This window comes from Paroedura picta, chromosome 10 (genome assembly GCF_049243985.1).
Source record: "Paroedura picta isolate Pp20150507F chromosome 10, Ppicta_v3.0, whole genome shotgun sequence".
NCBI lineage: Eukaryota > Metazoa > Chordata > Lepidosauria > Squamata > Gekkonidae > Paroedura > Paroedura picta.
Genome location: NC_135378.1, coordinates 81509542 through 81524374, shown reverse-complemented (window position 1 = coordinate 81524374; position 14833 = coordinate 81509542). Strand labels below are relative to the sequence as shown.

General features: G+C 47.9%; 1 protein-coding gene and 1 non-coding gene across 4 annotated transcripts in view; one reads left to right on the top strand and one right to left on the bottom strand.

Moving 5' to 3' along the window:
- The window catches only part of SHROOM3 (shroom family member 3), a 174853-nt gene that overhangs the window by 67409 nt on the left and 92611 nt on the right, over positions 1–14833 (top strand). The window lies entirely within an intron of this gene.
- TRNAA-AGC (transfer RNA alanine (anticodon AGC)) lies at positions 1042–1113 on the bottom strand. The gene has a single exon. It is a non-coding gene; the product is annotated as a tRNA-Ala (tRNA).

Genomic DNA, 14833 nt, shown 5'->3' with positions numbered 1-14833 from the left:
TCCAAGGGTGCCCTTGGACTTATGGCTTAGTCACTAGGCCACCACTGTCTGCGAGGGAGACGTGCTGCTATAGAGCTCCTTCCCTGCTCTTCGCTTGGGTCCCACCGATTCATTCTTGGGAAGTTTCTGGGTTTCCCGGGAGACCAAGGGCGAGTAGCATTTGCTCTGGCCTGAATAATTTCTGAAGGCATTCAGGCAGGTTTTTGTCATGAAGGTTACTGAGGTTCTGGGAGGGGAGCATGAGAATGGTCTGGCGCTGTTGCCATCCCTGAAAACTAGCGGCCCAAAAAAGCAAACAAGACCCCCGCCCCTCCCCCCCCCCAAAAAAAACACTGCAAGGATGTCATGCAGGAATCGTGGAAGTTTTAAAATACAGGAGTTGTGGAAGCAAAGTTAAAAGGAATGGCCCATTTCGGATCAGTGGCAAGTTATTGTGCTGCGGTATTGGGTTTTTTGAGTGTGGAAGGAAGGAAGGAAGGAAGGAAGGAAGGAAGGAAGGAAGGAAGGAAGGAAGGAAGGAAGGAAGGAAGGAAGGAAGGAAGAGGAGAGGAGAGGAGGGAAGGGAAGGGAAGGGAAGGGAAGGGAAGGGAAGGGAAGGGAAGGGAAGGGAAGGGAAGGGAAGGGAAGGGAAGGGAAGAAGGAGGGAGGGAGGGAGGGAGGGAGGGAGGGAGGGAGGGAGGGAAGAATTAAACCCGACTGTCCAAATTAGAGTCCTCTGCTCTTAACCACTACACGATGCTGGTTCTCAAGAGATGTCCAGAGATGGCTTGCCATTGCTTGTAGCAACTCCATGTAGCAACTCTGGACCCCCTTGGTGGTCTTCCATCCAAGTGCTACACAGGGCTAACCCCTTCATGCCACCATTTTTAGAGTGGTAAAGAAATACTCTACATTTAAGATTTTTTCCCCCACATAATATGAATACACATGCAGGAAGGTGAATTATACTGAATCAGGCCATGGGTCTTTCAAGGTCAGTATTGTCAACTTTGACTGTCAGGCAGAGATCTTCCATATCTACCACTGCTTGTCCCTTCTAACTGGAGCTTCCAGGGATTGAACCTGGGACCTTCTGCATGCTGAGCAGAGGCTCTTCCACTGAGCCACAGCCCTTCCCCTACGCGCACTCAGTTATTCAAGTGTTCTGGTGAACATCTAGCTTGGCTTGAAATAGGCAATCGAAGAGAGTGTAGCTTTGACGGACAGCCATAGATGTTGAAGTATTTACAACAAATAGATAACAATAGGAATTTTATGCATTTTGTTTTGTCTATAGTCATCTGTTGCTAGAGTTTAGTTCATGAGGTCCCTGTCCTCCCCAGGCTGAGTCCCCAAATCTCCAGGAGTTTTTCAACCAGGATCTGGCAACCTTGCCCTCCCCCCCTCCCCATCCCCTGCCAGTTCAAAGCCAGGGGGACCCGCAGCCTTAATCCTGGACAACCTGTGCCCAAATTGGAACAGCTGTTCCTTGGCTACATGAAGCAGGTTACTGATGCAGTATAAGTCAGCTCTGTCCTTGGGTCACAGGAGCAGCTTACGGTTGCTAATAAAATTTCACTCAAAAGAGCAACAGGTATTCGGGAGGCTGCCAGTCAAGCCGTGCTGCTTATGAGCAGCCACTGCAAGGGCCTCTCATGAATCAGCAGGAAACCTACTAGTCTCAGCTTCCCAGGTTTTTGATACCTCTGTGATTAATCCTTGGCGAGTTGTTCGTCCTCTAGTTAGGCATGCAAATTCTGGTTTGCAGCTGAGTTTCTTTCTAACTCCTGGCTTTTTTTGTGGGGGACAAGAGACGGGAGGAGGGAAGTGATCTACCTGGAGGGAAAGGTAGAAAGGAAAATCAGACAACCGGGGCTGCCAACTTCCAGGAAAGCGGAAGGAGCTCAGCGGGGTATAATGCCAGCAAGTCCACCCTCTAAAGCAGCCGTTTCTTCCAGGAGAACTGATCTCTGTAGCCTGGAGAGGAAGTATAATTCCAGCGGATACCACTTGAAGGTTAGCAACCTTGTTAACAGAGGGGCTGTCTTCTCCCATATTAAGAAGAAACAGAAGGCCAGTGGATCTTAAAAATTAACTTCCATTCCAGCATGGGCTTTCATGGGTCAGAGTTCACTTCCTCGGGTGCAGTGGAAAGCAAGAAAACCATTGCATCGCAGGAACTGAGCTTGGGCTCTTGAAAGCAGATGCTGGAAGAAATGCTGCTATGTTTAAGCTGCCAACGAAGATCCTTTCTGTGAAAGCCGGGCTCACAAACATTAAATTGGTTTGACTGTTTTCATTGTTTTATCGAATTGTTGTAAACCGCCCCGAGACAGCTATGCCAAGAGGGGCGGTCTTAGAAACTGAACTATCAGTAAAATAAATGAATAAACATTGCAGTCAAAAGGAGTTAGAATCATAGAATCATGGAGCTGGAAGGGACGTTCAGGGTCATCTAGTCCACCCCCTGCAGAATGCAGGAAATTCACAATTTTGATGGGAACTCACTGGTTCAAAATGATAGGCCATCCCAAGGGATGCCCGTATGGTCTACATTGGCCATTAGGCAGGTGGCTATAAATACAAGGCCATTTCTGTGTTGGCACTTGCTGCTGCCAAGCCACAAAGTCCATCCTCAGAGCAGGTAATGCCATGGAGTCCATCCTCAGAGCTGGATAAAGCCATGAAGTCAATTCTCAGAGAGGGAAAAAGTCATGAAGTCCATCCTCAGAGAGGGATAAAGCCACAAAGTCAATTCTCAGAGAGGGAAAAAGTCATAAAGTCCATCCATCCTCAGAGACAGATAAAGCCATGAATTCCATCCTCAGAGAGGGATAAAGCCACAAAGTCAATTCTCAGAGAGGGAAAAGGTCATAAAGTCCATCCATCCTCAGAGAGGGATAAAGCCATGAAGTCCATCCTCAGAGAGGGAAAATGCCACATAGTCCATCCTCAGAGAGTTATAGTTCTATGGAGTCCCCTCTTCAAAGCAGCCTGCTTCTCCAAGGGAGCTGCTCTCTGTAGTCTGCAATCACTTATGATTCCAGGAAATCTCCAGGCCCCACCTAGAGGTTGGCAACTCTAACAGGGACCCTAGCCTTCATCATTCCAAAACCTAATTATAGCTCAGTTTTAAACATCTAGGTTAGATGTTCACCGCCTTGACCCTATTTGGATGGAAAGGCAGCCTGGAAATATTTCCCATAAATAAATCTCCATACCTTTTGAAACCAGGTGCTACTGGGGTGTGTGCCTGCGTGTGTGAATTTCACAAATCCCCCGTGATCAAGGCAGAACGCATCTGAGGGGAGATTAGCAGCCTTCTAAGTGAGACGGGATGATGACTGACGGTATATTAAAACCCAACTGTTTACTAATCCTTTGGGAATCCTTGGCCATGTGGCGAGGCATTATTGCTTTAATAAGGAGAAGAGAGATGAAAAAGAAATCAGTGACAAGATATTTCTAGAGGACCCGTGCCCCTTCAAGTCTGGCAGCTTGGGATCGCTTTGATCACGTCCACACATTCCAATCAAGGATGAGGGTCTAATGCCAGCCTAAGCTCCCACTTTGGGTGCATGGCAGAGCTCAAGAGGCATTTAAAATATGCGCAATAAAGGAAAGCATCTTTGAGTGTGAAATTTAATAGGCCCCCAACATCCCGGTTCTATCAACCTGGAGTAGTTCGGCAAAAGCCTAGACGCAGGCAATGTTTTTGCAGATCAGGATGAGATGCAGAATGTGGGGAAGAAGCAGGGTTTCTTAAAAAAAAAAAATTACAGGGTGACGAATGCTATAAAGCAGGCTTTCTCAACCAGGGTTTCGTGAAAACCCTGGGGTTTCTTGACAGCCATAGAAGAGGAAGAGGAAGAGGAAGAGCTGGTTCTTATATGCCGCTTTTCTCTACCTAAAGGAGTCTCAAAGCAGCTTACAGTCACCTTCCCTTTCCTCTCCCAGCAACAGACACCCTTTGAGGGAGGTGAGGCTGAGAGAGCCCTGAGGTTAATGAAGAAGAAGAATTGGTTCTTATATGCTACTTTTCTCTACCTGAAGGATTCTCAGAGTGGCTTACAATTGCCTTCCCTTTCCTCTCCCCACAACAGACACCCTGTGAGGGAGGTGAGGCTGAGAGAGCCCTGAAGTTAATGAAGAAGAAGAATTGGTTCTTATATGCCACTTTTCTCTACCCGAAGGAGTCTCAGAGTGGCTTACAATTGCCTTCCCTTTCCTCTCCCCACAACAGACACCCTGTGAGGGAGGTGAGGCTGAGAGAGCCCTGAGGTTAATGAAGAAGAAGAATTGGTTCTTATATGCCACTTTTCTCTACCCGAAGGAGTCTCAGAGTGGCTTACAATTGCCTTCCCTTTCCTCTCCCCACAACAGACACCCTGTGAGGTGGGTGAGGCTGAGAGAGCCCTGATATTCCTGCTCAGTCAGAACAGCTTTAACAATGCTGTGGCGAGCCCAAGGTCACCCAGCTGGCTGCATGTGGGGGAGCACAGAATTGAACCCGGCTCGCCATATTAGAAGTCCGCATACACCAAACTGCATACACCACTACACCAAACTGGCTGGAAAGATTTCCCGGATGGGTGGGAGTTAATTCGTTTTTAAGATATTGTTTAAAATTGTTAAACGTTTATCAGGTGATATGACCATATGTGGTCATGTCGACCTGCCCCACCCCTCCCAGGAGGGCCAATGATGGGCCTGGAGGTGGTGGGAAGGGGAGGGGCCCCAGGTGGGCGTGTCCACAGCTGTGCTTTCCACACTTATTCTGCACAATTGCACCACTTCTGGGGTTTCTCGAAGCCTGAAGATTTTTTCAGGGGTTAAAATAGTCCATAAAGAGTAAAGAAAATAGAGACAGGATGAAGAGGGGGCCAACTTGTTTACCACAGCTTTAGAAAAAAGGAACGACAGGTTCAAATTATGAGATAGGAGGTGATGCTTAAATATTACAAAACACTTTCTGACGGTGGGGGCTGTTTGTAGACGGAATAGGCTGCCTCGGAGGGTGGTGGAGTTTCCTGGAAGCTTTTAGGAGGAGGTTAGATGAGCACCCTTCAGGAGGGTGTGATCTTTAAGTCCTCATGAAGGTGGGGGGCTGGACTAGATCATTCTTGGTGGTCCATTCCAGCTTTGGGTGATTCTGATTTGGAGGGCATTTATGAATAAGGTAACCAAGCTTGTGCCAAATTCATTTATTTTATATGTTTTAAAAAATTGCATGGCTTTATGCTGCATGCCCACAGCATCCTTGTGAGGTAGGCTTGGTGGAGAAAGCAAGGTTCGTGTTTCTGTCCTGCCCTCCCTTCCAGAAGCTCAAGGTTCTCCCCTCTACCGGTTTATTACCACAGCAGCCTTGCCAAGAAAGTTAGGGTGAAGGAACAAGCAAACCGGTTCACTTCTCAGATCTGGTGCACTTTGGCCTAGCCTGGGCCGCCCAGATCAGAGAAAACGAGGGGAGAAAAACTAGAAATGCACAGCTACTCCAATGAATAAAGAGAGAATGGTTTGGAATGGTTTCTCCTAGTAGCATGGTTCTTTTCATTTCCTCTGATGCCCTGATAAAAACTGGCTAGTCAAAATTAATCCCCCTTTATTGCATTGCACAATAAATGAGAGCAACAAGCTCTCCTATAAAGTGGTCACCGCATTGAAAGCAATTATATCTGTTTTATTGCCACGTAAAACCATGGGCATTCCTCTGATGCTCTCCGGTTACCAAACCATTGTTTGGTCAACATGCTCGCCCCTTGCTTCGCCCAGTTTTTATACGGCAATAAATTCAAATCTCCATTGCTTTGAGGTTGATTACTCCGTGCCATGATCCTGCAGCCCCATTTATTGGAAGCGTTTGTTTGCTCCTGGGAGAGCATCTCTCTCTCTCTCTCTCTCTCTCTCTCTCTCTCTCTCTCTCTGCACGTGGTATGAACAGCATTTGCCAGAGTAGAGAGAGGTAAAACTCCTTTTCCAATCATGACAGGAGGTGCCAAGGAGCAGAAAATGCAAGGAAGACAGCTGTTGAACAGACGTCATAGAATTATATATTATCTGTTTTATCTGGCCACAGTGCTGTATTAAATAAATTTGATTTGATTTGATAGAATTATATAAGAGTTGGAAGGTATCTCCTGGGTCATGTAGTCTAAACCCCCTCCACACACACACACAATGGAGGACACTCACGTCCATCAGTGGCTATTAGCCACAAAGTATAGATGGAATACTTTGACACTACCTTTCCCCCGCAATATCCGGAAGTGGATATAAGAGTCGATATTTGAAAAAATTGCTTTTTGCAAATTAGCTTCCTTCTCTCTGCCTCGTAGCGAAGCAGTCTTCCCTGATTGGCTAGGGCATGAGTTCAAAGACTTCCTGGTTCCCGGTTGCAAGACTTGTCTTAAAGTGACTGTGTTCCTAACTTCTCTCACCAATGCCTCTTGGAATTATTCCCCCTCCTCTGCTGTCTCCAATCCTCTCCCCCCTCCCCCATTCAAGAAAACAGACTCCTGTTGCGCTTGGTTCCCCTCCCCACTCTGAGCTTCCCAAATCATGCAGAACGCTTTCTGTTTCAATTGGGAGGAGGGGGAAATAGAGTAAGACCCGAGTTCAAATCGATCTGAATTCATCAGGATCCACAGCGGAAAAAACAAAGTAAGAGCAGAATCAGCCCTGGAATGCTACTCACAACATTCATATATTCAGGCTTTTAAAAATTCATAGGAGGCTTGCCTCCTTGGTGACCCACCCCATCCATGCCAAACAGGACTGACCCTGCTTGGCCCCCAAGATCTAAAGACATTGGGCTACCCAGGACATTATATAATTCGGGGAGGTGAGTAGATATATACAAAGTTATAGGTATACACCAAGTTGGCCCGATTGACGTTGCCCTTGAGATTCTAATCTTCTAGGCGCGGTGGAAGGGAATTAAAACGCCATAGTGTGGTTCCTGTTTTGTAACACAAGGCAGTGTTCGGTAGCCACTGTGGGTTTGTAAGCAAGGGTGCAGCTACAGTGTGCAGAGCGACAGCCACCGAGAAAGCCTGCATGTCGTGCAGAAAGTCAAACAAGTTTGGCACGCCAATTGGTGTCAACAATGCAGTTAAGACCCTCCCCTTCTCTTCAGCGCTGAGAGCCGCGATTCCTTTGGGAGCTCTAATTATAGCTGCCGCGTGAGAAAAGTCAGGCTTGCATTCGACAGGCTGGGCTCCTCACCGCTGCTTTGGTGGTGGCAGGGATCGTCCCAGTGATTGCCTCCTTTCTCCTGCAAACCTCCTCCTGACTCTTCTTGTAATTCAGGGCCAAACTAGATTTGATATCGGGTCTGCCCAGGTCACACATACCTCAGGATAGTGGGCCTTCTTTTTTTTTTTTTAAGGATTAAGTGGTGTGTGAACGAGAGGGTCTGGTTGCCAAATTCCAGGGGGCACCTGGAGTCTCCGCAGAATCCCAACTGATTTCCAGAGTAGAAAACTCGCTCCATTGCCCTAGAGCCAGTGGAAGCTATAGAACAGGGGTAGTCAAACTGCGGCCCTCCAGATGTCCATGGACTACAATTCCCAGGAGCCCCTGCCAGCGAATGCTGGCAGGGGCTCCTGGGAATTGTAGTCCATGGAATGCTGGCAGGGGCTCCTGGGAATTGTAGTCCATGGACATCTGGAGGGCCGCAGTTTGACTACCCCTGCTATAGAAGGTGGACTTTATGGGAGGGGTGTCAAAACATATGGCCCGTGGGCCAGAACCAGCCCCCCACCCACCCCAGGCTCTTAACCAACCCACAAGGGACTGGTTATTATTTTTATTGCCGGATGACAGAGGCTGTGCATTATGTCCTTGTTTACTGTCCCGGTGTTAATGTGCAACAGGTGGTGGAAACGAAAGGGCGAGAATCAGGGGGGTAAGGCAGACTTTCTCAGCTTTTTTTAGAGTTGAGGAACCCCTGATACATTCTTCAGGCTTCAAGACACCCCAGAAGGGCCATGATTGTGCAGAATAGGGTTGGGAAGCAGAGCTGTGGACACGCCCACTCAAGGCCCCGCCCATTTCCACCCCCTCTGGGGCCATCATTGGCCATTTGGGGAGGGTTGGGTGGGTTGACATGGCCATATAGGGTCACATCAACTGATAAATATTTAACAGATTTAAAATATATACGTATTTTGTTAACTCCCACCAATTGAGGAAACCATTCCAGGGTTGCTGAGTAACCCTGAGCCAGTCCCAGTTCCCTCAAACTCTCACCTTCACCTGCCCCATGAGTTGCCTGTTGTGGGGAGAGGAATAAAAAGGTGACTACAAGCCACTTTGAGACAAATGAGATCTGCTGGGGGACCTTGAGCCAGTCACAGCTCTCTCAGAGCTCTCTCAGCCCCACATGCCTTTTAGGGTGTTTATTAAGGGGCGAGGAAGGATAGGTGATTGTAAGCCACTTTGAGACAAATGTGGGTGACCTTGGGCCAGTCACAGCTCTCTCAGAGCTCTCTTGGCCCCACCTACCTCAAACACTGTTATGGGGAGGGGAAGGAAAGGCGATTGTAAGCCACTTTGAGAAACATGATTCCTGCTGGGTGACCTTGGGCCTATCCCAGTTCTCTCAGAGCTCTCTCTGCCCCACCTCCCTCACAGGCTGTCTGTTGTGGGGAGAGGAAGGACAGGTGATTGTCAGTCAGTTCAGTAGTAAAAAGCAACCCTTCCTTTCTCCATCCCTCCCCTTTGAGAACTGCGGGGGTCCTCCTCCCATGGTCCCCCCTGCTGCTCATCAGAAAGCGGATCTGGGAGCCTTCGCCACGAGAGCAGCCCCACGAAATAAATAGGTCACGCCCGGCAGCCCAAGGAGATCGAGATGGGAAACCGGAGAGGTCTGTCATCGAGGAGCTAGATAAGTGGCCACGATTTCCCCGTGCTGAAAGCCCAGGAATTCTCACCGAAGTCACAGAAGCACCCAATCCCAGCCGACCTCCTTCCCCAAGCGTTTCCCAGCCCTCTCTGAATCGTTCTAATTGTTTCCTTGGCTCCCTCTCTGCCCAAGCGGCCCTGGAGCGATGCTGAGGCTGCATGTGCGGAGCGGCTCGGCTAGTCTGAACGGCCTCAGCATCACTCGAGAAACGTCAGCACTTGCATGCACTTCCGAAATACTGTCTTGTTTCTGAGTGAGAATGGCTCGTCACCAGCAACAGCACCGCTGCTAGCACCACGCTGGATCGCGGTTGGGAGATCTGGGTCGAGCTCACCATGCCTTCCAGCCTGCCCTGCCTCCTGGGTTTCCTGGCCTGCTGGAGGGCAAAGCCAAGGTCGGTAAGGGAACTCAGAGGCAGCCGTTACGGTTGCCAACTACAGGCTTGGAAATTCCTGGAGATCTGGGGAATTTGGAGTTTGGGGAGGGGAGGGACTTCAACAGGGTGCAATGTGGTACAGTCCCTCCACTAAAGCAACCAGTTCCTCCAGGGGGATGTGATTTCTGTCATCTGGGCATCATTCAGGAAATCTCCAGGCCGTAACTGGAGTTTGTGTAATTGTGACTCTGAATTTTGTAAATATCGCTTCCAAAAGTGCAAAACAGTAATATATAAAATATCATCGAGACAATCATAATAACCAAATGATACTGTACATTTGTGTGTGGTGATAACAACAGTTCCACATGTGGGATACAAAAAACAATTCAGGTTAATTCCAAAAAGGGGGACTACCAGATCCTCGTTTGGACTTCAGTTTGAACTAATCTGTTGAACTCCTGCCTGAGTTATTTTGTGTATCTCACGAATTGTTGTATCATCATACCCAAATTTACAGTATTGTCTGGTTATTATGATTGTCTTGATGATATTTTATCAATGGCTATTTTGCACTTTTGGAAGCGATATTTACTATAGTTTCAGAGTCACAATTACACGGCTCCCTTTTGTTCTGGTATTTTCCATTTACCGTTTACCCCAGTCTTTCTTTGTTGTATTCGCAATTGGCAATCTTCGTGGCAGTACAGATGTTCCGCGCAAGAGTCTTCGAGCATGCAGTGGTTTGGGAATAGCTGACAGGGCTTCCTTCCCACTAGAATAACTGAAATTATTGGAATTTTCTTTTATGCATAACCCAGGGTGGTTAGATGAAAGTAGATATAGGGTACATCCATTTCCACACACACACACTCTCAATGAGACCCAGCGTGGTAGTAGTTACAAGTGGCAGCCTCCCTCCTCCACAGGCAGCCAGCTGGGTGACTTTGGGCTAGTCACAGTCCTGTCACAGCTGTTCTCGCAGAGCTGTCCTGTCAGAGCTCTCAGCCCCACCTGCCTTATAGGGTGTGGGTTAGGTGTCCATAAACTGCTTTGGGCCTTCTTCGGTTAGTAAAAAACCAGTTAGAAGAACCCAGCACTTCTTCTATAATTCCTAGACAAAATGTAGTTCATTGTTATTGTTGTTGTTATGTGCGAAGTCGTGTCCGACCCATCGTGACCCCATGAACAATGATCCTCCAGGCCTTCCTGTCCTCTACCATTCCCCGGAGTCCATTTAAGTTTGCACCGACTGCTTCAGGGACTCCATCCAGCCACCTCATTCTCTGTCGTCCCCTTCTTCTTTTGCCCTCGATCGCTCCCAGCATTAGGCTCTTCTCCAGGGAGTCCTTCCTTCTCAAAGTCCTTCCTTCTCTGTAGTTCATTAAGGCAAAGAATAAATGTGTGAAGGAATGAAATGCATGCTAAAAAGGTAAAGGTATCCCCTGTGCAAGCACCGGGCCATGCCTGACCCTTGGGGTGATGCCTTCTAGCGTTTTCATGGCAGACTCAATACGGGGTGGTTTGCCAGTGCCTTTCCCAGTCATTACCGTTTACCCCCCAGCAAAGCAAGCTGGGTACTCATTTTACCGACCTCGGAAGGATGGAAGGCTGAGTGAACCTTGAGCCGGCTGCTGAGATCGAACTCCCAGCCTCATGGGCAGAGCTTCCAGACTGCATGACTGCTGCCTTACCACCCTGCGCCACAAGAGGCTCTTTTGAAATGCATGCTAGAGAATGGCATTTCTGTAGTCCGTTAAATTCACAAGGAAATTGATGGCAGAGGATGGTCTATCATGTTTACGAGACGACAGCATAGATTCAAAGCCTTGCTCCACCCTAAACCTCATGGCTGGCCATAACTATGGTTGCCAGCTCTGAGTTGGGAAATTGCTGGAAATTTGGGGATGGAGCCTAGGAAGGGCAGAGTTTGGGGAAGAACAGGACCTGAGCAGGGTATAATAACATAGAGTACATGTTCCAAAGGAGTCATTTTCTCCAGGGGAGCTGACCTCTTTCACTGGAGGTCCATTGTGATTCCTGGAGATCTCCAGTTAATTAGATTAGATATTTTGAATGCACAATCCACTTTTGGAAAAAAAAAATCCAAACTGGCACTCAGGGCAAGCCGTTTTCTCCGAAAACTGAACATGAAAAATATCAGAATCATTAAAAAAACCCCAAACACTTAAATGACAACCTATCCGCAATTCAAACCGGGGGCTTAAAATGTCCTAAATTCCACTCATTGATGATTGCAAGTTAGTGGGAATAGCTCCCATACCTTAATTGCTCATCAACAAATATATTAAGCCAGGATGTTCTGACTGAAGTTGGCCGAGACCTTGATTCAAAACACATCTGCGTGGCAGTCAATTCAATTGCTTTCACTCAATAAGATTCATCCGGGGTCGCCAACTCTGGATTGGAAGATTCCTGAAGAATTAGTGGGCAGGAGGCTGAGTAGAGCGGAGTTCAGGGAGGGGAGGGCTCTCCGTAGAGTTTCCAGGTCCCAGTACGGGCAGGAGTCCCCTGCTGCTTAATCCCCTTCAACCACTCCCAAACCAGAATGCCTCAGATTAATACGATGTTCCAACATGGGCACATTGGAATCATTGGGAGGAACGCTCTGGTTTGGGGGCAAAACTCTATGGCTCGAAGCTAATTCTACCATAGAGTTTTGCTCAAAAGCCAGAGCATCGCACTAGACATCCCAAAATGAACACATTGCATCACGTGTCCTAACAGGGCCACTTTATAACCTGCTGGTGAAGAGCTGAAGGAAACTGTGAAGGAAGCGGGAAGCGGAAGGGAATAATGAAGAATCAACAATACCTCCATCGCCGGAGACCGCGTGTCCAGTGATCTGTGGCCTTCTGTCCCTTTAGGCATTTAGTGTTTTCATGATCTCGTTCTGGCCGTGGGCAGGAATCCGTGAAACCCAGGATGTAATGAATAGGAACACTCCTAGCAAAACAGGCGTCCTCTGGGCAAGGAAAAACGGAGATGGGAGGAGGAGAAGGAGGAAGCAGAACCCCCTCCAAGAGGGCAGCATCAGGTTCCTTTAATAAATCACCCATAAATCATTCTTTGGTTCAGTGGTAACCCAACATCCTCTTGAAAGAGTGCCAGCTCTTCTTGAAGTGTGGCTGGCTTAGTTCAACAAGGTGAGGATCTCTATTTTTTTTTCCGAAATGTAAATTGTGGAGCATTAGGGCATGAACAAACAACTCCCGCCCCCTCAAGACTTATTGCTTCAGCAACCTGCTTAACCATACAACGTGTGCTGTTGTCCTTGCATTTCCTTTACTCCTAGGAGTGGGTTTTTTTTTGGGAGGGGGGATATAGCCAGAGGGGGCCACATAGTCCTCCTAACAGACATTATTCATATATTCGCAAATACGTACTTGCTGCTTTTCTCAACCTTTCATATGTAATTAAGTGGGGGGGGATCAGCAAGTTGATGGGAGGGGCATCTCATTTCCCCTTGTATCCCCTCCCCATACGCCTTTCCCTTCTTCTCTGCATAACAGGCACCCTGTGACTTGGCGGGGATGAGAGAGCTCTAAGAGAACTGCTCTGTGAGAACAGCCCTGAGAGAACTTAGTGAACCGCTGGGAGCCAGCTTGCTGGGAGCGGCAGTATACAAATCCAAATATTAATAAACAAACAAACAAAATAACTGACTGGTCCAAATCCAAACAAATATACATACATACATACATACATACATACATACATACATACATACATACATACATACATACAGAAAATTAATAACTGTGATTGGCCCAATGTCACCCAGCTAGCTGCATTTGGAGAAGTGGGGAATCAAACTCAGCTCTCCAGGTGAGAGTCATAGACTCACAGAATAGAATCCTAGAATCATAGAGTTGGAAGGGACCTCCTGGGTCATCTAGTCCAACCCCCTGCACTGTGCAGGACACTCACCACCCTTTCGCTCATCCACTGTCACCTGCCACCCCCTTGACCCTTCTCAGAATCAGCCTCTCTGTCAGATGGCTCCAGCCTCTGTTTAAAAATCTCCAAAGATGGAGAACCCACCACCTCCTGACAGACAGACAGACAGACAGACAGACGGAGTTACATTGATGCCGTTCACATCCAGGTGTTCACCTAGGCTTCTAGTCATTCGCTAATTTTCTGTCTCGTTCAGCTCTCTTCCAAGGCTGTGCCGCCCAGAGCCAGCCACTAAAACCTTTCCTAGGGGGGTAATATCCACCCATCATTCCCTCCCTTGGGGGAGGGGAGGGAATGCATAGATCTGAACAAGTCGGTATCGAAATGGACTGCTTAAGCCCTGCAGGGAGTAATGCTCAACACAGAAAGTGCCTACAGTTTCTGCATCAAGAGCTTAACCCGAGATTTCTCAACCAAGGTTTTGTGAAACCCTGGGGTTTATCGATGGCTCTGGAAGGGTTTCCCAAATGGGTAGGAGTTAATTATTTTTTAAAATGTGTTAAGCATTTATCGGGTGATATGACCCCGCCCCTCCCCAAATGGCCAATGAGGGGCCTGGAGGGGGTGGGAAGGGGAGGAGCCCTGGGTGTGTCCACAGCTCTGCTTCCCAACCATATTCTGTACAATGGCACCACTTCTGAAGTTTCTTGAAACCTGAAGAAAGTTTCAGGGGTTTCTCGATGATTAAAAAAACTTGAGAAAGGCTGGCGTAACCTTGACCCCGAGTTGACCCTGTGCATATTCCTGGGATATCTTTGTTTAAACGGCTTCAGACCGAGACAGTTCTCCACCCGAATCTCTCAACCTAAATAGATCCTGAACTGGTCTTAGACTCCCTATTGCTGTTTACCTGCCAATAAACTTGGCCGCCTACCTTTCCCAGCTTTTCTGGCTGATATGAGCTTGCGTCCAGGCCCTGGGCCCTGACACAGAGTAGCATCAGCAAAAAAAAAAAGACCCACGCAGTACACATTTTGATAAGGGGGAGATCTCTAAGGGAGTACGGGGAAGGGAGAAGCCAGAATGATTAACTAAGAAGAATAAGAAAAGCCAGGGTCACAATAGACGAAGGTGAGATTCCATTTCTTTGATGCTGGCTTTCTCAACCAGGGTTTCATGAAACCCTGGGGTTTCTTGACGGTCCTACAAGGGGTTTGCTGAATGGGTGAGACTTAATTAACTGTTAATATATTTTTTTTAATTGTTAAATATTTGTTGGGTGAGGTGAACAGATATCAGGGGTAGTCAAACTGCGGCTCTCCAGATGTCCATGGACTACAATTCCTATGAGCCCCTGCCAGCGAACGCCAGCCCATGGGAATTGTAGTCCATGGACATCTGGAGGGCTGCAGTTTGACTACCCCTGCCATATATGGTCATGTCGACCTGCTCCCCCTCCCCAAATGGCCAACGATGGGCCAGGTAGGGGGTGGGAAGGGGAGGGGCTCTGGGTGGGCGTGTCCACAGCTCTACTTCCCACTTCTGAGGTTTCTCAAAGCCAGAATAATCTTTCAGGGGTTTCTCAAGGGTAAAAAAGTCAAGAAAGGCTGCTTTGAAGAGAAGCATTAAGAGAGGGTAGTGGTTAAGAATGC